The following is a 25946-nucleotide window of genomic DNA, read 5'->3' on the forward strand; positions in this document are numbered from 1 at the left end:
TTATATCTATGACCTCATAGAGTCTGTTCTTCAGAGTAGTAATATTTAGATGTCTGAATCATTCTTCCATATATACACCTCTAGCTCTGATTTGGGAGTAAAACCAGGTATTTGAGTCAGAGATTTTAATTCAAATCCTAGGTCTATCTCTTACTGACATGTGGCTCTAGACAAATTGCTTAAATTTATAGATCAGTTTTCCCATCTATAAATTTGGGATAAGAATATAAGAATGTATTGCTATCCAATCTAGTTTACAAAGTTATTAAAAGTATCAAGCACTGTAATATATCTGAGCTACTAAAGACAACTCTGATTTAAAAAAAATATGAATCTCACAGAGGTTAGGTTACTTGGCCTCAGTCATATAGTAATGGAGCCTGATCAACTTCAAAGCCCACCTGAAAGCACATGAAACTTCTATTAAATATGGATTCCCCAAGTGGGAAGAGTGCCATGCTGTGGCACTGTGGCAATGCACACCTGTGAACACCAAGGCCTAGGCCATTATCTAACAACTAGTCTTGACAATAGACGTGTACCTAGTAGAAGAATTTTTAACCTTGCTTGTTCTTCCCTAAAATGACTATTCATACAAATGGTCATAAACTGATTAAGCCAATTTGGGCACACACAACACAGGTTCTCTTTGGAGCTATAGCAGCAACTCAGAGGTTTTGAGATGGACAAGATTTACCTGCTCCCCTATGACACCCCACCAGATTTAAAGGAAGTAAATCTGAAACCAAATACTGCCACATATTGACATTTATATAACATGCTTTATGTAGCACAGAACCACGCATACCACCTACAGTGCAAGTTCAATGAAGTCTGAGGTCCCTGTACTCCTAGGAGCTCTAGCCGTACTCAAGATAATTCCTAGCAACTTTCCAGAGGCAGCTCTTGTTAGTCCTTGTGCAGCATCAGACAGCAGGCAACCTAGACTAGATGTAGGAACTTTAGAGGTTGAGCCTATGTTCCAGCCCCCAGTGGCGCAGTCTAAAGGTATACTCCATGCATGCAAGGGAGTAGGGTAGGGCTTCTTCACCCCACCTAACTTATCTTAAGGCTCTTTAGTTTAACCAGAGCCCATGTGTAACATTGCTCATGATAATTAATGGGCAATTACTTTCACATTAAAGCATTCATGTGGCATTCAGCATGCTAATCCCAGAGTCTCATTATTTCCGAGATGCAGGTGACTGAAGCACTGTGAGCAATTGCCCTGGGGGTTTCTTCTTAAAAAGATGCTCCCCAGAAAAAAGTACACTCATACATTACTGATGGGGTTGCAAATTGGTGCAGCCACTCTGGAAAGCAGTATGGAAATTCCTTAGAAAACTTAAAATGGAACCATCATTTGACCCAGCTATCCCACTCCTTGGCCTATACCCAAAGGACTTAAAATCAGCATACTACAGAGATACAGCCACATCAATGTTTATAGCTAGCTTGTGGGACCAATCTAGATGCCCTTCAAAAGATGAATGGATAAAGAAACTGTGGTACATATACACAATGGAATATTATTCAGCCATAAAGAATAAAATTATGACATTTGTAGGTAAATGTATGGAATTGGAGAATATCATGTTAAGTGAAATAATACAATCCCCAAAAACCAAAGGCCAAATGATTTCTCTGATAAGAGATTGATGATACATTACGGGGCAGGGGGAGGTGAGGGAAGAATGGAAGAAGGATAGATTGTGTAGACGGAAAGGAGGGGTGGGGAAGGGGACAGGGGAAGGAAAGATAACAATGAGACAAACGTCATTACCCTATGTACATGTATGAATACACAAATGGTATGACTCTACTTCATGTACAACCAGAGAAATGAGAGTTGTACTCCATTTATGTACAATGAATCAAAATAAAAAACATAAAAATGTAAAAAAAAAATGGTGCTCACCAACTCCCCATGGTATCGGTGCATATCTTTGAATTAGGGAGACTTGGGTCCCCAGATCAAAGCTGGAGCAGACACCCTAGTACACCAAACTGTCTATGCTGAGGTCTGTTGGAAAGAGTCACAGTCATTGCTCCAGAAGTTCCTCTTTACCCACACCCTTCTTAGGAAAGATGGAACAGCATATGTTAATTTCGGTACAAATAATGATACCTTACGGTTGCATTTTTAAAAAATAACTTTCATTCATTTATTCATCTCATTTTCCCCTGCAACCTGTGGTGCAGGAATTATTATTACTACCACTGAATAATTGAATGATCAAAGTTTAAATCACCTCCTTACTCATCTAATAATAGCAGCTTACGTGTATAGATATTCACTATGTTCCAGGCACCGTGCTGAACACTTTTCATGGTTTATCTCTTCTAGTTCTCCCACTACCTCATGAGTTAAGTACTACAATGATCTCTGCAGTAAAGATAAAGGAACTGGTGCTTAGAGAGATGAAGTAACTTGCTGCAGGCCACACACTGGGCAGGCTGAAGAGAGAGCTAGCTAGGTTCTTATTTGTACGAGAACATTTCCTTAGGCTTCCTTGGGGCTCCTAGGCCTATGTTTTTCAACTGGAAGTCCTGAAGTCCTGATCCCCAGGCGGCCCAGAAAGGTAGAAGGGAGGGTAACTATTCAAAGGCCCTTTCCACATCTCCACTAGATGCACCTGCAGCTGGGATGCTGTCGTTCATAGCCACGCAGAGCTCGCTCACATTCCCAAATCTTCCCTCCGTGCTGGGAAAACTCAATCTAGGACAGGTGCCTGGAACTCCATGAAGTTGACAACTGAGGGTTTGGGACTTCCCAAACACGGAGATGACAGAGAAATGCAGGTGAAGGTGCACTGTTGGCTATATGTACTTGAGTTACCCATGAAAAAAAAATTTTTTTTAAATGATACAGAGAGCTGCCAAATTGAAGTCTGGTATTGGTTGAATCAGTGGCTACAAACATCTGCCCAGTGGAGGCAGGTTGAGCAACCTCCTCGAGCTTCATTCAGATGGGCTCAGTGTTGCCACTATCATCATTATCACCATCTTCACCTTCACCATTCTGGCTAGATTTTTAGGAGACCAGTAAATAACACCCCTGTCTTCTCCTCCCGAGTTTAGAACTAGAAGGGAAATAAAACAAAAATGGCACAGTCTTTTCTTTAAGCCAGTTTTATCAACTGGAGAACGTCGTTGGAACTAAGACCACAGGGTCTTCCTACGATGCGCCTCCTGAGTTGAACTTCTCCATAAAACTGTAAGTTTACTTTTTCTTCACCCCTCATAGGTTTCATTCCCCAAACCACTTCCCCATAAATGTCCTGCCAGTAGAATTTATCATTGCCTACTTTCCAGGCAACCTTGCCTAAAATACCCATTTATAGGCATTCCCCCTACTCTACCCATTTCCCACTCACTCCAAAAAAGCAGACACTAAACCGGAGAGGGGGAAAGAGGGAAGATAATACCAAAAAACAAACAAACAAACAAAAAAACCCACAAAACTAGCTATTCCCCCAAAACATTATTTGAATAGCAAGAGACTGAGATAACATGAAATGATAAAACAAAGTCTCTATCCTAGCCCCTGACGCAGCCGGACAGGACTCTAAAAGATCAGAAAGAGAAAATTTAGAGGCTCCATTTTCTTGAAATAACTATGATATTGTTTTGGTCGGCTTTTTCACCTCTATGACTTAAAGACCCGACCAGAACAATTACAGAGGAGGAAAGGTTTATTTAAGGACTCACGATTTCAGAGGTCTCAATCCATAGGCAGCAGGCTCCACTCCTCGGGGCTTGGGTGAGGCAGAACATGGCAGAAGAGTGTGGCAGAGGGAAGGAGCTCACATGATGATCAGCAAGCAGAGAGACTCCACTGCCCAGATCCAACTATATGCCCCAAAGCCGTGCTCCCAATGAGCCACTCCCTCCAGCCACACCCCACCTGCCGCCAGTCACCACTCAGTTAATCCCATCAGGGATCAATTCACTGATTAGGTTCAGGCTATAACCTGATCATCTCTCTCCAAAACTTCTTGCATTGTCTCATATGTGAGCTTTTGGGGGACACCTCACATCAAAACCATAACAGATAAAGACTGAATTACAGCTGCGGAGGGTGTAGCTCGGAGGACCAATGCTTGCCTCACATGAGTGAGGTCTTGGCTTCAATTCCCACCACAGCAAAAAACAAAACAAACAAACAAAAATCTTTGTCCTAGTTACATGAAAAGGGGTTTCCAAACTGAGCAAAGGTGGAAGGCCAAGTGTTTCAAGCCATTCAGTAGCCTGGGAGGCAGAGCCTGGGTCAGGACGACCCGCAAGAGCAGGGAAGGGCCTGCAGGGCCTGCAGGACCATCCTCTGTGGATAGGTGAGGGTGGGGATGGGGGTGAACACAGTATGCAAACTGACACAGCGGCAGGACAAAACTGAGAAATAGCTAAAATTATGAGCACACCTTCCAGAACTGCCTTTCTGAGCATGTGTGCATTCACACGTGTGCACACGCACAATACTGGGTATTGAACACAGGGCATTGCACATGGTAGGCAAGGGCTCTCCCACTGAGCTACACCCTGGCTCTTTTTGTTTTGAAATATGTTTCACTAAGTTTCTGAAGCTGACCTTGAACTTGTGATCCTCCTGTCTCAGGTTCCAGAGACGTTGCCATTACAGGCATGCTCCACATGCCTGGCTCCAACCATTTCTTCAGGTGGTAGGTTGACCCGCTAGGTAGGGCTGTGGTGACTGGACATTGAAGGAAGCACTGTGAAAGAACAGCCTACAACGAGCTCATCGAAGGGGCGACCCACTTCTTACAGGTTCACGCTCTGCCTGAGCTTCCCTTGTTCAGGCCACGCCACCCCCATCCTCCTCAGCCGCTTCCCAGCCACTCTTCAGCTGGAATGTGACTGGTCATCTGGGAGAGGGATTCAGGGTGCACATTAGCTTCGCATTACTTTGTCACAAATTGCAGCTTAAGAAAACAGACATTAGGAGCGCACTGTCTCCATAGGTCAGGAGCCTGGGCATGGCATGGTGGGGGTCCTCTTATGTCTCCACAAGCCTCAACAAGATGCAATGGAGGCATCCACCAAGGCTGTGCTTCACTGAAGCTCAGGGTCCTCCTGGTTGTGGGCAGAATTCGGTTCCCTGCTTCTTTCTGGCCATCAGCAGGGGTACTGTCCTGACCTCCTGCAGGTGCCAGCTCACTTCTGCAAAGCCGGCAGGGAGAGTCTCCTCCAGTCTGCTGGGCTGGACTCTCAAACCTTGAAACTTACAGGAGCTGCATCTCAGTACTGTCGCGAGTCACCAGTCCTGTCCTTTCAAGGCAAGGGATCACGCAAGAGTGTGACTCATTCGGGAGTAGGAGGTGGGGGGGTTGGGGAGGCTCATTCTAGAATTCTGCCTACCACAGAGCAAGATGAAGAAGTGAAGAAATCCCCGCTGGGTCTTCATCCAACTACCCTCGGCCTTTCTCCTGGGCACCAGCAGTAATGACGCCTGAAGAAAAACCAGGTGAACTTAGTGATTGGATAAGAGAGAGACCTGAGGAAATTGATTTCTGTGCCATAATCTCCACACAGGTGTGTCAGGTGTGGAAACAAATATGCCAGTTCCATCCTAGTTCTGCTCCTTACTTATTCAAGCCAATTGGGAAAACACATTTTAAAAGCCGTCCGATTCTGGTCCCTTACTTGTAAACTGGATATAATAATAACTCCACAGGGCTGCTGTGTGGATTTAATAATGTAATGGTATCATGCAGGCTGCAGAAGGCTTACTGAGATGCAGAACATCATTCATCCATGTTGTCCATAAGCACCTGGAGTTCAGTGCAGCCCACAGTAAACAGAACACAGCCAAAATATTTGTACAAGAAGGGAATTAACACAAGGAATAGGTGCCTACTAAATTATTGGACTTTATTATCCTTTGTCTGGACTTTCCTAATCCAGAAACCAGGGAAATGTGAAAAAGAATTCATTTGTTCTGCCACAAGTGTTTCTTGAAATCCAGAAAATTCTCACCATGACCTTACTTTGTGAATAGAATCAGCCAGAGGGGCAATAAGATGACTTCCGATTCAGTTTCACCTTGTCTATCCCACACAGCTACATGTAGTTAGAGGAACCTGATTCACATGCAGGACCCAAACTGCAAAGGGGTTTGAGGAGGGTAGAATGGCAGCTGAGGAACTTTGCAGTTCAGTGTGAACCAAGTGTCAAAAAACCCAAGTGTGACTGTAGGACTGGGGAACTCTTACTACTCTTCTAACATTAGCCTGAACTCTTTGTGGCTGCAGCTGAAGCAGGAAAATAGCATAGTGTTGAAGTGGAGTCTCCACCACATCGGTAAGTTGGGAGCTTGGTGGATCAGAGAACCCCTTCTAGAATCCCGGATGCATTATCTCCTAAAGTCATCCACAGATCACCCACAGGAGGCAGAAAAAAAACATGAGAACTGGCTCGCCAGCCAGACTCTGGGGACAAAAGCTTATCACCAGGACAATATTTAGTCTACAGTTTTTAAAATGTTTTTTACAATCTCAAGTATGAGTTGTAAATAAGCAATTGGCAATTGGCTAATAAATACATTTTAACACAAATTGGACTTCTATAAAAAAGGAAATGGTCCATGTATTAATTTCCTGGGGCTGCTATAACAAAGTAAAACAACCTGGTGGCTTAAAAAGAAATTCATTGTCTCACAGTTCTAGAGAGCAGATATCTGAAATCCAGGTGTGGGCAGGGCCACGTTCCCGCTGATGGTGCCAAGGAAGGATCTGCTGCAGCCTCTTTGCTGGGTTCTGGTGGCCTGGCAGCCTTTGGGATTCCTTGACTTACACATACATCACCCCAATCTGCCTTCCCCTCTGCATCCAAAATGCTTCTTTTATAAGGACGTAATCATGTTGGATTAAGGACCCACTCTATTCCCTAATGCCATCAACTTAACTAACACCTCTGTAGCAATTTTGTGTCCTGCTAAGGTAGCATTCTTAGGTATTGGGGGCTAGGGTAACAACATATGAGTTTGAGGGGAAGGACACAACCCATAGCTATCGGTATAAGAAAACGTTCCTGGATCTGCACCTTGGTCAGGACCTCTTGCAGTTAACTGGGCACTTGTACTTTTTTTTTTTTTTAAATCTTAGATATTCTTATAACTTGCCCTCAATATTTTGTAGTAGGAGGATAAAAAAGAAAGTAAAGGAAGAGGAGAAACATGATGTACAGGAGGAGAAGGGATAAGTGAAAAAGAAAAGAGAGTGAAGGAGTAAGGTACCATGTCAGCTGTATTCTCGTGGGGCCTAGAATTAGTGGACAGGGTTTGTTTCTGTGGTCTCTTTCACCAGGGCTGAATCCAGGGAGGTTGCAGTCCCCAAATCTGCCTTCGGTGTTAAATCAATAGCAAAACCCAAATGTACTAAATGTTATAAAATGATAATGTTTATAAGACTTAAATTTTACAAGATCGAAGGTCAATTTTATAGGAATGGGAGTCCAAGCAGCAGAAGGCTGGTAGGACTTTTCTCCCCCAAAACCTGTCTATTCTACAATTGCTTTCCTAAGAAAAATTGTCCAAAGTGAAATAACATTCTCCATGGTTTGCCATGGCAAGGTCAAATCCAGAATAATGGATAGTTTCGAAACCTATCTTTTTTCCAATTATTCATGACTGGCCACTGCCCATCTGCCACCTGCATTTTACAGCAGGTTGGACAGAGAGGGAAAAGAGGTCACAAGTGGCAAGGTCAGAGAGGCCCACCAGGCTCCTCCCCCCAGCAGGAGGCAGGAGGCCCCAGGGCCTTGCTCCTCGATTGACTGAAGAGGGACAAGTCAGGATCCCTGTGTTAATGAGGCGTCTGGCCTCTCCTCAGTAGCAACTGCTTCTTCTTCCAGAGGAAACCTAGCCTCTAACCACTCAGGATTACAGCTGGCTCAGACATTACTTTCTGGAACACCTTCTTCCTAACACCACAAGTCTCGGAAACAAAAAGTGACTTTGTACCTCCTGCATGCACATTGGAGAACCTGTGCACAGGGAACAGGCAGTGGCCTTGGTGGCTGGGGTGGAAAGCACTACCTGCTCTGACACTCAGGTTGAAGCCCACCATGCACAACGTGTTCTTTTGAGTTCAGTGTTGCCCTCTTGGTGTGACTTCTGTTTACTTATGTTTTGCTTCAGGCCCATCGTCTTGCATATATAGTTTTACTCATTGCCTTTGTTGTTGTTGTTTGTTTTTTTTTTTTGTTTTTTGGTTTTGGGTACCAGGGATAGAACCCAGGACACTTAGCCACTGAGCCACATCCCCAGCCCTTTTTTGTATTTTATCTAGAGATAGGGTCTTGCTAAGTTGCTGAGGACCTCACTAAGTTGCTGAGGTTGGCTTTGAACTCGTGATCCTTCGCCTCAGCCTCCCAAGCTGCTGGGATTACAGGCGTGCACCACTGTGCCCAGATTCACTCATTGCCTTTTATCCTTTTACCCTACATCATTGATTTGTTCTCAACCAGGGTGATTCCTTGACCCCATCACCATCTTACCCTGGCAGAAAAGATATGTCAATACCTGGAAACATTTTTGATTGTCACAGTGAAAAGTATTACTGACATTTAGTAGGTAGAGGACAGAGGATGCTGTTAAGTGTCCTACAATGCACAGGACAGCCCTTACCACAAAGAGTCCTTTGACCCAGAATGTCCACCATTCAAGAACCAGACACTGGTCTACGCTCATTCCCTTCAAAGCAACTTCATGGTTTTATTTGTATGTATTTGTGTGAAATGTGCATTGTTGGGTCCATGCATTTTTAGTTTATGTTAATGAGTACTGTATTAGATTATCTCATTCCATTTCTTGCACTTTTGCTCATCACCCCACTTTCGAGGTTCCTGCTTTTTATATTACTGCGTGCATTTGAATCCATTGCTTCTGAGTGAACCATTGCATTCTCTGTACCCGCCACTACCCCGGGAACAGACCCAAGGTTGTTTCCACTCCCGGCCACCATCAACACTGCTGCAGAGAACATTCCTGTGTAAGTCCCTGTATAACTTTAAATAGAAAGAGTCAGATTGCCTGGTAGAGTGAACTTCCCCAAATGTTGACAGACAGCTGTCCGAAAAAGCTACCCGCATCTTCATTCACACCAGCAGTGCCTTGCAGATCCCTCATTTAAAAGGTACTCTTGAAAATGCAAATGAACTAAAGGCAGCTACTGAGAGGAGCATGTTCGGCCATCCTAGCATCCTAGATGGATTTATCACATGGTCTTCCCACCGGAGTAGTTTAAGTGGCCTGGGCCCTGAGACTGGAAAGGCTCCAGCAGGGAGAACAGGTAGAAAGATGAGACCTGAGGACCTAAAGGTAGAACCTCCATCCAAAACAGGAGAATTTCCTTCACTCGTGATTCACTGCCATCCATTTGGTGGGTTGCTTGATGTCTTTTATTATTAAACTTTTTAAAAATACCTTTATAATAAATTCAACTGTGGAAAAAAAATGTTTCTTCTTTCCACCAACAGTTTCAGGATAAATCCAGGGGAACGAGCTGGAGACGCAGAAGCACACAGGAGTGCAGACCTTCCGAGAGGCACTGCTGTCTGGCCCTGATTACGCATGCTTCTTTAGTCATTCAGCTTGCCCGCAGGACCGGGGGATCAATAAAGCGATATAACCACAGATAACAGAAGCCTATCGGTGATATATTAGCAAACAGTGTTTAAATGTAACTTTAAAAATGATTCAATAATATTCTATGCCAAAGTTGGCCATCTTCAATATCCTGAAGCTAAAGTCCATTCCTACTGACAGCACGTGTGGACAAGGAACCCAAACTATTAGGCAGCTGGGCCTGAGCAGGCAGGAAGGCCATTTAGGGACATCAGTGAGGCTGGCTGGACTGTAGGGAGCCCCCTGGGAGGTAATTATAACCCTGTTGGCATGCTTTCGAGGGCCATGTGTCATCAGAGGTGTACCAGGGCAAATCTTTTCTAGAATAAATAGCTCCTTCGGGTTAAAAAAAGGATTTTACAAAAACCTCGAGTTACTCTCCAATAAGTATTCTCCCTTGTTTCCCTCAAAACAAGGAGTAAGCACTGTCCATCCACTCCTATGCGTTTTAAGGCAACAGGCACCCCCCAGGAGCACAGAAAGGAGGCCAAGCCCCTGCTCCCAGCCAGGTACTGGACTCTATGTCCAAAAAAACAAAATTCAATATACAGAAACCACTCCAGTGGGGGTCAGTGCAAAGTGGAGGCTATCCACGTGACTGCAATTATTGTGTGTCGTCCTCATCATGATCACAATTACTATTAGATTCTAGGGATTTAGAAGTAGATGAGAAAAAGTCCTTGCTTTGGGAGAACTTGGAGAAGGGTGGAGACACATAATAAGCCATTAAAGCAATAGACATGCGGGAAAGCAATGAAGTCATAAGTGAAAGGAGGAAACCAACAGAGGATGGAGGGAGAGAGTGAAAACGATGCAGGACCTCACACCTGGAGTGTACCGAAGAGCTCTTGAGGAGATACTGGGGCCGTGTGCTGGGTTTCAGCTGTGTCTACTTAGATCTTTATTTTCCAGAACTTTCTTTGCTTAGTTCTGGGTTAGCGTAAGTCAATAAGATATTTTAAAAGATGGAAGTAAAGCAATTGCTGGCCCTCACCCCCTTGACCCCACTACTGAAAATTGGACCCAGGGCCTCATACCTGCTCCGCATATGTTTTACCACTAAGCCACATCTCCAGCCCTCCAGCCCATTTTTTGTTGTTGTTGTTGTTTTTTAGCACTAGGAAGATTGGCGTGGGGTATCAGTGCTGGTGGACTCATGCATGCCCTCACTGACCTGCTGGTACGAGGCAGTGGCCCCCCCTGAGTCTCCAACCTGGCTCCTCCTTCAGAGCATCCAAACCCAGGGCTGAGGAGTCCAGCATGTGAAGCACCAGTTCTTCCTGCGGCACCAACATCGTGAAGATGGTGGTCTAGAGCCCATGAGAGAGATGGAGAGTCGGGCTCCCCTCCCGTTGCTGGCTTATCTGCTGAGTTCTAGTTTCTCTTCTTCTCTCTCATCACTATAGTTTTGCTGCCACATCTAAGAAACCATTCCCTAATCCAAAGTCATGAAGATTCACACTTCTAATGGTTTAGATCTAAAATGTTCTCTAAAAGCTCATATGGAGAGCTGGAGAGATAGCTCCTTTGGGAGAGCACTCACCTAGCATGCGCAAGGACCGCGGTTCAAATCCCCGGCCACACCAAAGGAGAGAACAAAGAAAAATCTAAAAGCTCCTATGGGAGGCTCTTGGTCCTCAAGACAGTGATGTTCAGAGGTTGGGCCTTTAGAAAGCATTTGGATCTTGAGGGCTCCAGACCTCATCAATCAGGTTTAATCTATTGATTGAGTCATAATTTAATGAGCTATTGGGAGGTGATGGAAACTTAGGAGGCGGGGCATAGTTGGAGGGAGTAGATCCTTGGGGCTATATTTGTCCCCTGGTCCCCTCTCTCCCTGCCTTCCTGTTTCTCATCCCTTACCCCTCTCTTTCTCTCTTCCTTTTCTTCTCCTTGTCTGCCATGAGCTGAGCAGCTTTTTTCCACCATGTTGCCCATCATTCTGTCACAGTGATGGAAAATTGACCAACACAACACCAATATTCTCTTCCAAGAGTGTGACAGTTTTAACCCTTACTTGGATGTCTTTGATCCACCTGAATTTTTATGTACAGTGTGGAGGAAAGGCCTTGTTTTTTCATATTTTCCAAACACCCATTTGATGAAAAGGCTATTCTTTCCCTCATGAATTATCTGGGCAGCAGCACTATTCAACATTTCCATCAGCAATACGTGAGGGTTCCAATTTCTCCACCTCTCTGCCAACATTTGTTACTGTCTATCTCTGATCATAGCCCACCTAAGTGGGTGTGATTTCACATCTCATTCTGGTTTTGATTTGCATTGCCCTAGTGACCAATGATGCTGAGCATCTTTCAGGTGGACATTCATTTTTTAAATAAAAATTTTAGAGCAGTTTTAAATTTACAGAAAAATTACACAAACATACTGAGAGTTCACATACACCCCATAACCATTTCTCACTCTTATTGGCATGCTACCTTCGTATTATACACTTGTTACAATTAGTGAACCAACACTGAAACATCATCGTTAATTAAAGTCCACATTTTATTCAGATTTCCTTGGTTCTACCTAGTGTCCTTTTTCTGTTCCAGGATCCATGTCAAATTTAGGCATCGAATCTCCTCCAGCCCCTCTAGGCTGAGATGGTTTCTCAGCCTCTCCTTATGTGATGATCTTGACAGTTTTGAGGAGTACTAATCAGTTACTTTACAGACTGTCCTATTGAGATTGGTCTGACGGTGTCCTCATGATTCATTGGGGTTCTGGATGTTGGGGAGACGGTAGAAAAGCCATTCTTACCACATCATCTCCTGTACCATCAGCATGACATCGCTGTTGGTGTTGACCTTGCTCACCTGGCTGAGACTGGGTTTGTCAGTTTCCTGAACTGTGAAGTTATTCTTCCCCCACTTTCCACACTACACTCTCTAGAAGGAAGTGAGGTCCCTTTCTTCTTCCCCATTCTGCCCAGATTTTTAGTTCAGGAGCCCATTTGCAGTGACAGCTGCGCTGGCCACCCACCTTGGTTCTTTCCAAGCTTGGGCTCAGGAGGAACAGCCCCGTCATGGGGAAAGTCACTCATCTCTGTTCCTCTCTCCTTGCAACAGAGCATCTCAGAGCTCCTAGGAAACTCCCAGTCTCAGCAGTTTGATCCAGCATTCCCTAAATAAGTTTAATGCTCAACTTAAAGAGAAAAACAGAGTCATCAGATCAATAATGTGCACACACCTGTATACACACACACACACACACACACACACCTCGTGATGTAGGGCCAGCCCCAAGCACGTTTCTGAAGCAGGTGGTATTGATCTGTAAGGCCTTCTCTCTTGCCTTTTCGGACTCCCCCCGGAGGTTCCCCAGGCCATCCCTGAAAGCCCCTTCAAGGCCCAATCTCCTCTAGCACTGGTTCTCTTTGCCTCCTCTCCCTCCTGAATCAGGAGACATGCAAAGCTAATTAGTAGCCGGGTGCCAATTGTATCCAGGACAGGAAGGGTGGGATGGAGACACAAAACCCTCTCCAGGGGGAGAAGAGGCAACAACTATGGTTGTTGATCTGTTTACCTGTCATTTCCTGAGAACTTTGAACATTTTCTACCTCTGTGGTTTCACCCTGTAGAGCAGGCAGTCATCATCCAGCAGTGAAAAATTGATTCTGCCTCTAGGTGTTTCTGTGTAGCCAGGGGATCAGGAGGCAGCTTTAGATTTGCATTTCTATCGCTCCCTCTCCAGGCTGGATGAAGGTAGCCTGTGCTTCTCAACTGCCCATTAGTTTTCCTAACCACCTTTGGCTTCTCACAGTCCTGATCAAACTCCATTTCGGAAATACTAGTCATTGCTCAGAAACTTGGGAAACTTTCTGCTTTCTCCCTGTGTGAAGTTTTAGAAAAAGGTTTATTTTCCCCTCTAGGTTTATTTTACTTAGCTGAAGTCATTTGAGACAGCATAAACTTTGCATTTTTATCAGACCTCTTTCAAACGTGCTAGCACTGCCGCTGAATTTCAATGACTGTGTTCAATGATTTGCAATAGAGAGTATCAAAAATGCATGCTCCCAGAGCTTTCTTGTCGGTAAAAGTCGAGGCAGCACAGCATTTACTATTTATTCTCGAGACGTGCATTGACTCATTTTCTCTTTCACAAATAATTATGATCCACCCGCATTTGGGTCCAGCATCCAGGTTGGCAAACAGAAAGTTTAAGAGAACCCACTCTCTTTCAGAAGCTCACAATCCACCTGGGAGTCGAGGAACACACATCATATGGTTAAATTTTACTATAAAGTAATATGAATGTGTTTTAAACAAATTCTCTAGGATTCTATGTCCAGCATTGCAGCTTGAGCGACAAAAACCCTCATTCTGCAATACTGCCATGGCTCAAAATGTGTTTGGCTCTTTTGGAAGACTAACTCCAGGGTGAGTTTAACAGTCATAAAAGAAAATCAATGGCTCTCCTTCCGTGGCTATGGTGGTTGTTTTTACTATTGTAACTTTCAATTTGATCATCCACCTTCTGTGGAAAATTTGACTAGAAATTATTTAAAACTCTAATCAAAACTAATATCTATTCTCAAAGAAGTTTTTTGTACTCTATGCCTGTGCTCGCCATCTGTTGGCCTCCTGCCATCTTGATTTCTACCCAGTCCAGAGCACTGCCCATACCTTCTAGGACACTCTGGTCAAGCTCTTCAACGCCTTCACTTCTGCTGGCTTCCACTCTGCACAGTTTGAAACCACCCACGCCCCCGACCCTGCTGCCTGGGAATCTTCCCACTCTCTGCCTCCTCCAAGAAGAAAACCATGGAGCAGAGAGCAGTCTGGTGCCTCCACAGACTCAGGTTCCCATGTCAGCAGCCCTCCTTGGCAAGTCAACTCGCCCTGCCTCCTGCTATTTCACAAGTAAGTACTTGCACATCCGCCCTCACTCTCGGCTTCCCTTCCTGCTCTAAGAGACCTCTTGACCAGCATGGGGAGGGAAGACTCGAAGTCCATTGGACTGGACGAAGGGGAATTAAGGGAAGGGAAGGGGAGGGGAGTAGGAAAGACAGTAGAATGAATCAGACATAATTCCCATGTTCACATATGAATACACAAGTAGTGTAACTCTACATCACATACAACCATGAGAATGAGAAGTTATCTCCATGTATGTAAAATATGTCAAAATACACTCTGGTGTCATGTATATCTAAAAAGAACCCCCCCAAATTTTTTTTTAAAATCTCTTAACTAATTGCCACCTTCTAAACTTATCTGTATCTATAACTGTTTAATCATCTCAGAAAAGAACTACCCTTCCATCTAAGCCCACATCCGGGGCTCTGGATGCTGCTCCTTTCTCCTCTGGCTCTGCCTCCGTCAACCAACGTAATCTTTTTTTTTTTTTTCGGTGCTGGGGATTGAACCTAGGGCCTTGTGCTTGCAATGCAAGCACTCTACCAACTGAGCTATCTCCCCAGCCCACACCAACATAATCTTGTATTTTATCTTCCATATGTCTACCCCACTCTCCTTTCTTTCAAAGTAAGCAAACAGAATTTGAGAAACTCAACTACATGTCCCTAATCTCCCTCTGGTATCGCTTTCTTTCTTTCTCTGTGAGTATATTAGAAGCAGCAGTGTGACGATTCATCTTGACCATTAATCTGGATTGTCAACTTGACCGGATTGAGAAACACCGGGCAGTTAGTAAAGCCACACTTCTGGGTGTGTCTGTGAGTGTGCTTACATACATGATTAGCATGTGGGGCGGTAGACAGAGGGGGACACCCTTCCTGAATGTGGCCTGCACCACTCAGCATGCTGGGGCCTGGAAGGAGGAGGAAGGCTGCAGCAGGCAGTAAGCTCGACTCTTCTTCAGTGGGTGCAACTATTGCTCCTGCCATTGCCTGGTGCCATCAAGTTCTTCAGTATCCACGTGGACTTGTACCTGCAACTGTCCAAGGGTCTTCCGGGCCTTCAGCCTGGGGCTGCATCATTGGTCTCTCTTATTCTGAGGTTGCAGCTTTGGGGGCTGCTGAGTAGCCACTGGTTTCCCCTCTCTGCTCTGCTGCTTTCTGATCATTATGTGAACTGCTTCCCTTTGCCACACTCTTCCACCATAATGTTCAGCCTCACCTGGACGCTCTGGGGAATGGAGTTAGGTATATATGGATTGAGGCCTCTCCAGCCTGCAGAGGACCACTGTGGAGATGCCCAGACTCTGATCATGTAAGCTGATTAAATAAATCCGTATGTGTGTGCGCGCGTGATATCTATAGTTGACTGTTGAACTCATTCACCTTTTAAGACACATGTCTGTGTGCCTTAAATACATATATTCTATTGGTTGTCTTCCTGTAGAGAATGCTAATACAGTTCCCCCCAACAGTCACGATGCCACAACCCTCGTTCATTCCTTTAACCCTGTGGTCTACTGCCCGTCTGGACCACTTTTGTGAAAATGGCTGGGCCAAGAAATCCAGAGTCCTCCTCCTCGGGGAACCAGCAGATCCTTCATTCTTATCTTACTGCTCCTTTGAGCAGCACTGCGCACTGTCCCCCACTCTCTCCTTTCTGAACCATCTGCTCCTTTGGCTTCCCATCCACCCTTCTTTCCTGGCTTCCCTACGTCTCTGACCACTGCTGCTTCATCTCTCCTAAGAGCAGTCATTGAAAGCCCCTAACATTCTGACTCCTCCAAAGTATGTTCCTGGCTATCTCACTCGTATGCTGATGACTCATAAATCTTTATCTGTAGTCCAAATGCTTCTCCTGGATTTCATACAAATATATTAGATATCTAAGCCCTTCTTAAAACTCAACTTACAACTTTATTCCAAAACTGGTTCTAGTTCTTCATGCTAGTAAATAGCACATGCCACTCAGTTGCCTAATCCAGAAACTGGGGATCATCCAGTTTCTCCTCTTTCCCCCTCATCCCTTTACCTGGGTGGTGACACTTTCACTTGCTCCATGGATCTCCAGACTCCCCCTTCCCTGTCCTTCTACCACAGCTCCAGTTCGAGGCTTTCATGATCAGATCTCAAAACACTGTCTCACCTGATCATCTTACTTCCAGAACTGCCTCTCTCCAACCCATTGCTCCATATTATAGCCAGATAACTTTTTCTAAATCATTAACCTCATTTTGTAACTTCCTTACTTAAATCAATTCAGTGGCTCTCCAGTTGTTATGGTGTAGAAGTGAGGTGTCCCCCAAAAGCTCACCTGTGAGACAATGCAAGAAGGTTTAGAGGAAAAGATTGGGTTGTAAGCATCTTGAGCTAATTAGTGAATTAATCCCGTGATAGGGATTAACTGAGTGGCAACTGAAGTGGTAGGTATAGCTAGAGGAGGTGGGAATTGGGACTTAGCTTTGGAGTATATATTTGTATCCAGCAAGTACAGACCTCTCTGCTCTGCTGCTTTCTGATCACTATGTGAGCTGCTTCCCTCTGCCACCTCTTCCACCATGATGTTCAGCCTCACCTGGAGGTCCTGGGGAATGGAGCTGGGCGTATATGGATTGAGACCTCTGAAACTGTAAGCTCTTACACTTTTTCCTCCTCCGCAATTGTTCTGGTTGAGTCTTTTAGTCACGGCAGTGAAAAAGCTGGCTAAAACACCAGTGTTTTACAATAAAGTCCTAAGTCTTTGGCATGTCTTTCAAGGTTTTTCTTCATCTAGAGTCTGTCCTCCTCTCCAGCCTCACCTCTCACCCTCTAACCTCCTACTATAGAGCCTAATTGGAGAGAGCCACCCACAGGCCCTGAAGGGCTCCATCCATGTGTTTGACTATGGTCCCCTATATACACTCTTCCTTCTTTCCAGAAGACCTTTCTTTGGTTGATGAACTCAGTCACCTTTCAAGACACGCGTCTGGATCAGAGGTCTCTCCGGGATCTTTCCATGTCTTCCTGTGTTCCTGCCAACCGGGGACCTACTCCCTGACTTGCCATCTCCCTCCCTGCACTGTAAGCTGCTTGGAAGCACACACTGAATTTTATTCTTTTGTATGTCCCCAGAATCTAGCATGTCTGACATATAGTTAGTACTCAATAGCATTTGTTGAATAAATAAAAGATTCAGTGCCACCGAGGACATGCAAAAGGAAAATAATAGCTAATATGTACAAAGAACTTACTAGGCATCGGGCACCATCCTGAGCACTTTACGTGGATTATCTCATTTTAATTATTATAAGAAAATGATGGGGGGAGCTATTGTTATCCCCCATTCCATAGATGACCTACAAAGAGCTTAAGTAACTTGTCCCAAGTAATAATGGGCCACAGGCTTCTTAAAGGCCATTTCAAGAAAAGAATTCCCAAGACAGACTTTCCTCCCTGCCAAGAGATAGCCCCATTGTCAAATTATTGGTTATTGATGACGTCGTGCTATCTGTAGCTCTTACCATCAAGTGTAAACAGCCCCTGAAGAGCACTGAAGGTATCATCTAAAATTATTTTGGGGAGTGACATCTCCAAGGACCTCAGTTTGAGAGAAACAAAAGCAGCAAAGTGAGCTGGAAGCTGGGTAAGGGTGATTCTTTCTAGGGTCAAGGGGAGTCAGCTGTCATTTCTAAGCCCCAGTTCATGACAGCTAACTCTCCAATTGATTTTTGCCTTTTCCTTTCTGAGCTTGAAAATTGCTCCCATCATAGAACACTAAACTCACTTTTCTCAGGCTTCCCTGATCTAAGAGAGAGAAAAAAAAATTCCACTTCCAAATTAAAAAAAAAAAAAAAATCCTTGTCACAAGCAGGAGGCTCCCTAACTCTCTTAAAAAGATAACTACGCGTATGCCCCGTGCCTTCTCCCTCCCTTCTGGCTTCTTTATTTTCTCCAGATCTTAGAACCCCAATGAGCTGATTTTCTGGTCATTCAAGGTGGCAGGTGGAGATGATTACAGGTAAGTTTATACAATCATCCTCTTGTTCTTATATTCGCAGGAAGACTTCACAGTGACTGCTCACCCACTTCCCAAGTTCAACAAGGAATCGTAAGGAAGCCAGCAAGTCTTGTTGCTCTGCCTCCTAGAGTCATCATAATTAGAATCCATATATCCAAATATATGTTGAATTTTTCATAGTCATTACCTTGGGAAACCAAATACTTATTCCAACCACTTGGCAAGAACTAGGTAAAAGGTGAAGAATTTGTATGGAAAGGGCCACCAGATTAGGAGGGACATGAGATTATAGGCAAATGGGAAACAATGAGAATGGAAAGGGTCAAGTTAGGGGAAAGGGGAGCACGAACCATCCAACAGAACTGAAGTCAGAACCTACACAAATATTAGCAGGAGGCTCGTTCGTGAAGGCTGTGGGAGGCAGAGACTGGAAGAGGGTAGAGACAGCGTCTCCGGAAGCAGGGTTCTGAGCTTGAGCTTCCCTCTCAGCCATGGAGAGCTATCGTCTGGTGGAACACACCATTCCATAGCCAGATCAAGTCCTGATGTCAGCTAGGGTGGGGGCACAGGAAGGCTTTGAGAAGCACCCAACACTGTGGTCTCTGAGTTACTATACTGCTGCAGACACTCACAGGTCACAGCCAGTCAGGTTGAGGCTGATTTGCTTGGGGCCAGGAGCAAGAACCGAGGTAGTCCTTAACTTTTCTCCCATTCCTGAGGAAATGAATACAGATGCTGTTGGTTTCCCCATTAAGGCTTCAAAAGTCTCAGTGAAAGTTTGCTTGCTCTGCATGTCCATCTCTTACACACACACACACACACACACACACACACACACACACACGCACACATGCCCTAACAAAAGAAGTCCCTTTGTTATATGTGAACTCCCATCTCTCTCCATACCATCCCCCATGAATGTTGATACAATATTTATTAAGGCTTAAATAGCACAGTTAAGTGCACACGTTGATTTAGAATGATGGAGTGTGTCAATGCAAAGAACAGGAACTCAGCCGCAGAGAAGGGACCCCCAAAGGACAAGTAGATACATCATTAGCTAAAGACCCAAGCTAGCAAATGTCACCAGCAGGGAAGAACCATTCTTTAATTAGGGCTTTCTTTACACCTATTGTTAACACCAATTTTTCATGAGCGTGTTTTCAAGACTCTTATAAAATTATACATTCATAAGGCTAAAAATTCTAACAGTACAGGCTGGTATTAAAGGCATAGCAAACGCCCCGTCTCATTTCCTCTCCCCACCCTCATACCGCGTTCATTGTGAAAACCCTTTCACTCTTTTGTTTTTAATTCTTCTGGTAAGTTACCACCATAATTTGAGCCAATATGCCAGGATCTCAATTCCTTGGCTTACCCGCCTTTGATAATATCAGGTTGCTTCCTCTTGCTAACAGGGGAAGAATTTAGTTCTCTTACAACATTTGCAACTGTCTCTTCCTGTTCTGGATTTTGTTGGTTATATCAGCATGTCTTTGATTAGTTGTGTTTATCCTTTTATAGTATACATGCCTTTATACTTTTAAATGATATATATAATCCTCTTCTTTTGTTCCATATTTTTAACACAGTATCTCTTGTCTCTTCCCAAAATAAAATGAAGACAGTTCAACCTCTATAATTGCCCCCCACCTCAAATTCCACCAGCAATGTCAATTATTACATACACATTCTGTTATATAGCTCTAATGTTCTTCAGTTTTGATCGTAAAAACTGAAACTAGTAACTATTTAATTATAATTATGTAAATATGATTATATGTTAGTCACTGCAGAAATAGTGTGATCCGACCCGTTGAAAAAGAAATGGAATAAGATGTCACTGACTGATTCTCTCAAAGGATAAATATTCCAAGGATAAGGTCAATGGATTCTCTTTTCATACATTCCATCAATTGCTCAAAATCAGGCCACATTTTTCTTATTTTATATTTGAACTTACACTTTCACCTTGTGTTTTTCTTTTGTACCCCCACCACACACACATTTTCAATCATCTTTCTTTTTTCCTGTAAAGAAGAAAAACAAAACAAAACTAAGTCTTCTTTCCCACTGGGCTAAAATTTCTCTATCTTCCTAATTGTACTGTCTCTTAACTCATGTTCATTCTAATTTTTTTCTTTCATTATTTTTGCGGTGCTGGGGATGAAACCCAGGGCCTCACTCTAACTAGGAAGGTGCTCTTCCACTGAGCTACACTCCCAGCTCCATTCTATTCTTGAAGAAATTGTTTTCAGGGTTCTCCAACCTCCCACTTTAATTGGAGCTGTGTTTCTAGACCTACTTTGGAGGTACCCTCCTGAGATTCTTTCCATTTCACCCTAGAATAATGGCATTGACTCTTGGACCATGACTATTTCTCTCTCCCACGTATTCTAGATGAGTGTTTGGTATATAAAGAACCTGAATTCATTCTGAATCCAGCATGGCTCAACTTTTGGGTTAGATTTTCTTGGTGAACATTCTATTGCTATCTGTGATCACAGCAGTTTTCTTCACTGACAGATGGTTAATCCTTCTCAATGGGAGTTTAACCAGAGTCCAGGTCCATGGGTAAGTCTTAATTTTCCTCTCCAAACGTCTTAAATTGAAACGCTTTCATGCGCTATGTAGAAATACCCCTAACCCCTTTCCCTTTCCTTCTACCCTAACAATGAGTGCCTTGGTGCAATTGAGGAGTAAGGCTTTGTCTGCTTTGTCACCTGTAATGTAGGGGGAAACACCGGTGTAATGGTGAAAGGAAGTGGATTCTGGTCTCTGTAGCTGCTTTCAGTTCAGTGAGGCCCTGTACTACGCTGAGCCTCAGTTGCCTCATCTTTAAAGTCAGCATAAACACTCTTGCTGCATGTCTCATGGGGCTGATATAACGAGGAAGAGAGCTAATGACTGACCAGTTAGTACTCAATAAATATTTGTTGGTGAATTAAATGAAGGGTTCAAGATAGTGTCTCCTGTTAATGGCATGGTTGCTCTGGGGCTAAAGGCCAACAAGGATGAACAACCTTCCTGCCAGCACCCAGCATGACATGCAGAGTAGATCACTTCTGCCAGATCTCCCAGAGAACTCCGCAGAATGATTTGGTAATCATCAGCCCCAAGAAGATAACGCTATTCATGGTCTTGCTCAGCTCACTGACTACTGGCCTTCAGAAGCCATGAGTCTCTCATGGGATAGAAGAGGAACTGCCTAGTTGAGATTCCAGGAAAGCAAGGGAGATAACAGCTTTTATAGGAAAGGGTGGGAATTATGAAAGGCCTAGTCTTGAGCCCCTTTTTTTAAAGATGAGAGACCAAGGGGCCCTCAGAGGGAAGGGACTTGTCTAGTTGGTGACAGAGTCAAGAGTAGAGTTTTTCAGGCTTGTGTGTAATTACTGCACACTACATCACTGGGGACCACACTGAGCTCTAAGTTTCATTCGAAAGCATTTTTTTGAGGTATTCTCCCTTCCACATGGCCAAGTTATGTTTTGGGGAGACTGCCTTACACCTACTTCAAGTCCAAGAAGAAAAGGCCTTGCTATCGTTTGAATGTCCCCACCAGAAGGCTTGTTGAAGTTTAATCCCCACTGTGAGGTACTAAGAGGTGAGGACCAGATGGGACCTTCAAAAGGCGATTAGGTCATGAGGGCTCAGCCTTCAGGAATGGTATACACCCTCCTCCTGGCTGATGGGTTACTGAGGGTGTGGCTTTGTTTCAAGGGCAAGTTCCCTCTGGCAAACTCACCCTGCCTTGTCACGTGTTGAGTACCACCTTGGGACTCTAAAGAGAGACCCCACCAGCAAACCCTCTCTCATCACATGCGTCCCCTTGACATTGGACTTCCCAGTCTCCAGAACTGTATGAAATAAATTTATTTTCTTTACAAATTACTCATTCTGTGCTATTCAGTTACAGCAACCAGAAAATGGTCAAAGACAGACCCCCATCCCACACAAGTAACTCTTGGAATGTACAGCTCAGAAGAGATCTTTTGGTGGGCCAGTTTCAATGGCCCAGTCCCCAGGTGTTTTAGTCAGCTTTTTGGCTGCTACGACTGAAAGACCCGACCAGAACAACCGTAGAGGAGGAAAGGTTTATTTGAGGGCTCACGGTTTCAGAGATCTTAGTCCACAGAAGGCTGGCTCCATCCCATGCCCCCAGTGAACCACCTCCTCCAGCCACACCCCACTTGCCTCCAGTTACCACTTGATTAATCCCATCAGGGATTAACTCACTGATTAGGTTAAGGCTATAACCCCATCATTTCTCCTCCAAAATTTTTGCATCATTTCACACACCACAACTAAACATCCCCACCTAGCAGGAGAACACATGCCCCCACTTTGTACCACAGCCCCAAAGTGCCCAGTGCATTCCATGCTCCAGCTGTCTCCAAGGGGCCCTAGGGCCCTGCCAGAGGAGGGTAATGGCAGGAAGCCATAATATATTAAAACAGTAGATTAAAACAAACAAGAGCCTTTTGGATCATATTACACATCACTTTCCTCACGTCTGACAACAGAAAAAAAATCAAAGGCGGTAAAAGACAATTGTAGACCATAATGGTCTAATAACTTGGTGATAAAAGTGCTTGTGGGAGCAGCATGGGAGGAGGCTGCTCCTGGTGCAGGAATCAGAGCTCTCCTCCAAATCCACAGAGGTGTGCTCAGAGGCATTACTGCTTAAGTGCTCGTTTAAGACTTCCTCCAAACTGCAGCACGCTCGCTGGAGAATCATAATTAGGCCTCAGTTGTGGGCCATATTCACACATTGTGCATCATCCTTAAAGATGACAGAAAAAAAAATTACCCAGGGCTCTGTGGAGTGGATCTTAGATCTTTTACCATTGTCCTCCATGGGAAAAGAAGAAGAGAAAAAACTCACTTAATAATCTCCTGTCTAGACACATAGCCTTCTGAATACTGAGCAATATGACTGCTCTGTTTTGAAATGGAAGAAAAGTCAAGAAAACAGGAAGGCCGTGAGCACTGGAACTGGGGTTGCCTTATGGTCTATAGACTGGTTGAAGCCACAGGAAACTAGAGCATAAGGCATTTTCCCTTCAAGTGAGACAAGAATTCCAGAACATCACAGATCAAAGTAGCTGGGGCATACCAGCCAGACCTGATGAAGTCTTTGGAACATATCATCTTTTGAAACTGAAACCACTTTGATTCTCTAGAATGTGTAATGAAATAAAATGCCTCCAAAAGGCACAGCCTCATCTCCATGATGCCGCCTCCATTTCAGCCCCACCTTCTCCCCACAAACCCACCCCCATCCTTAAGTTTTATTTCATGGGAAATAATTTTCTAAGAACTAATGATAAACTGATCCATCCCCCAAAGTGACCTGTATTTATTCTTTAACTTTCTTCTCTACTTCCCATTACCAGGAGCATCTTGGATTCAGGTCCTTAGGTGGTCCCCATTTTGTCTCTTGGCCGCACGTTGGCTTAGCTCTCTTGACTTTTTTCACAGACACAGTCTTCTCCAACACACAGTCTGTTGCATTTTAGTGTGCCTCTCCCCAAGACTGGTGCTCATGGCCGAACCTTGATAAACCCTTATTCAGCTGACTGAACAGTTGAACACAACGGGTGGGTATCTGGAAGATTTGGAGGACAAGACTAAGAAATGAAATTTCTAGACAATGCCTAAATTTAATTTCTGCTACTTTTTTTTCTTTTACTGGACCCTCTCCACACACACACAAACACACACACACACACACACACACACACGTACACAATTCTTTCACCATCTTTAAAAGACTTGAGGAAAGAACAGTTTGTCTTTTCTTCTAGCTTTGGCAAGATGTGAATGTGAGCAGAGAGACACAAAGGAAAAGGTAGGGGGAGTTCTAACCTTCCTGCTAGCTCAAGTTCAGTTGGATGCCGGTCCTCAGGCAAGTTTGTTTTAAGAAAATGGTGAACATTTTGGTGTCCATTTTGTCTTTTACATCCATTGTTATTTCTATTTTATAGATACTAAAATCTGCACTTTAGTAAGTCTCTTAGTTAATGAAGGAGGTATTATACGTCCCAGAGAAAGGAAGAAATTATTTGACTGTGATCTTAGGGCTCACTTGGTAGAAGGAAACATCTACATTCTCATCTCGCATCATAAAATGAAATAACTCCAGGCATATTACTATTATCAAACCTTAAAATCATAGAAAACTATCAAAAAATGTAGGCAAATATTTACCTGATCCCTGCATTAGAAGAATTTCCCAGGCATAAAATGATGCAATAAATCCCAAAGGAGAAGACTAACGTATTAGATCACACAAAATTTTTAAACAGCTAGATGTTCAAAAATAAATAAATAAAAGCAGGACTGGGGATATAGCTCAGTGGCAAAGTGCTTGCCTAGCATGCACAAGGTCCTGGGTTCAATCCCTATGATCACAAACACATAAATAAAAGCAAATGATAAACCTGAAAAATATCAGCCACATACATGACAGGCAAAAGGTTAATATTCTTACTATATAAGGCATCTGTACAAATCAATAAGAAAAAGAAATAGAAAAATGGGTAAAGGTTATAAACAGATGATTTACAGAAGAGGAAATACATATATCTGGCTAATACACATAAGAAAAGTATTCTGTCACAAAGGCAATCAAAGGAATTAAAAATAATGTCACCAGATAAAGCTTCTTGCTTATCAGGTTAGTAAAAAATAGAAATATTGATAGTGCAGATGCTACAGAAGTGAGCGAGAGAAGAATATAAATGGCATGACCTTTTTGGAAGGCAGTTTGGCTAGTGGGCATTCAGAACCTTGAAAGGCTCATATTCTCTGACCTGGTGGTTCCTCTTTAAGGATTTTATCCTGAAAAGTCATCAGAAATGTGGGCTGAGATGTTTATAAAAGATACTCCTTAGAGGGGAAATAATATCAGTGAAATATAGAAACAATGTCTCCCAATAAGAGGGTGGTTTAAATTATTACACCTCTCTGAAATAGAATATTGTAAAGATATTAACATTTTTAAGTAATTTTAGTCACAAGGAAAAACACCTATGAGATTGTGTTAAGTGAAAAGTGATATTGCAAAATGGCTGTAGTGTAAGATCTCCAATATTCCAACATACGCCTGGGGAAATAAAGGAACTGGAAGTGGTGTCACTTGTGGTTGCAAGCAGGGACAACGATGACACGTACTTTAAAAAATATATTTCTAATTTTATACAACAAGACGCACTTATTTTATAACCAGAAAAAAAAACTGAGAAAAGCCTCTTTTTTAATACTAACATTCCATTTGTTTTCTAGATGTTTTTATTGAAAATATTTGATTAGGGATGGAGCCGCAGCTCAGTGCGAGCACACTTGCCTGGCATGTATGAGGCACTGGGTTCAAATTTCAGCACTGCATATAAATAAATAAAATAAAGGTCCATTGCCAACTAAAAAATTTTTTTAAAAAA

The 25946-nt window shown here is 43.6% G+C and overlaps 1 long non-coding RNA gene across 1 annotated transcript; it reads right to left on the reverse strand.

Moving 5' to 3' along the window:
• Positions 1–19797: 19797 nt before the first annotated feature.
• LOC306643290 lies at positions 19798–20950 on the reverse strand. The gene is made up of 2 exons (XR_013758876.1): positions 20464–20950; positions 19798–20108 (listed from the first exon to the last, which is right to left on the reverse strand). It is a non-coding gene; the product is annotated as an uncharacterized lncRNA (long non-coding RNA).
• Between the last annotated feature and the right edge of the window lie 4996 nt (positions 20951–25946).

Source organism: Sciurus vulgaris (genome assembly GCF_902686455.1).
Source record: "Sciurus vulgaris genome assembly, chromosome: 13".
Classification (NCBI taxonomy): Eukaryota; Metazoa; Chordata; class Mammalia; order Rodentia; family Sciuridae; genus Sciurus; species Sciurus vulgaris.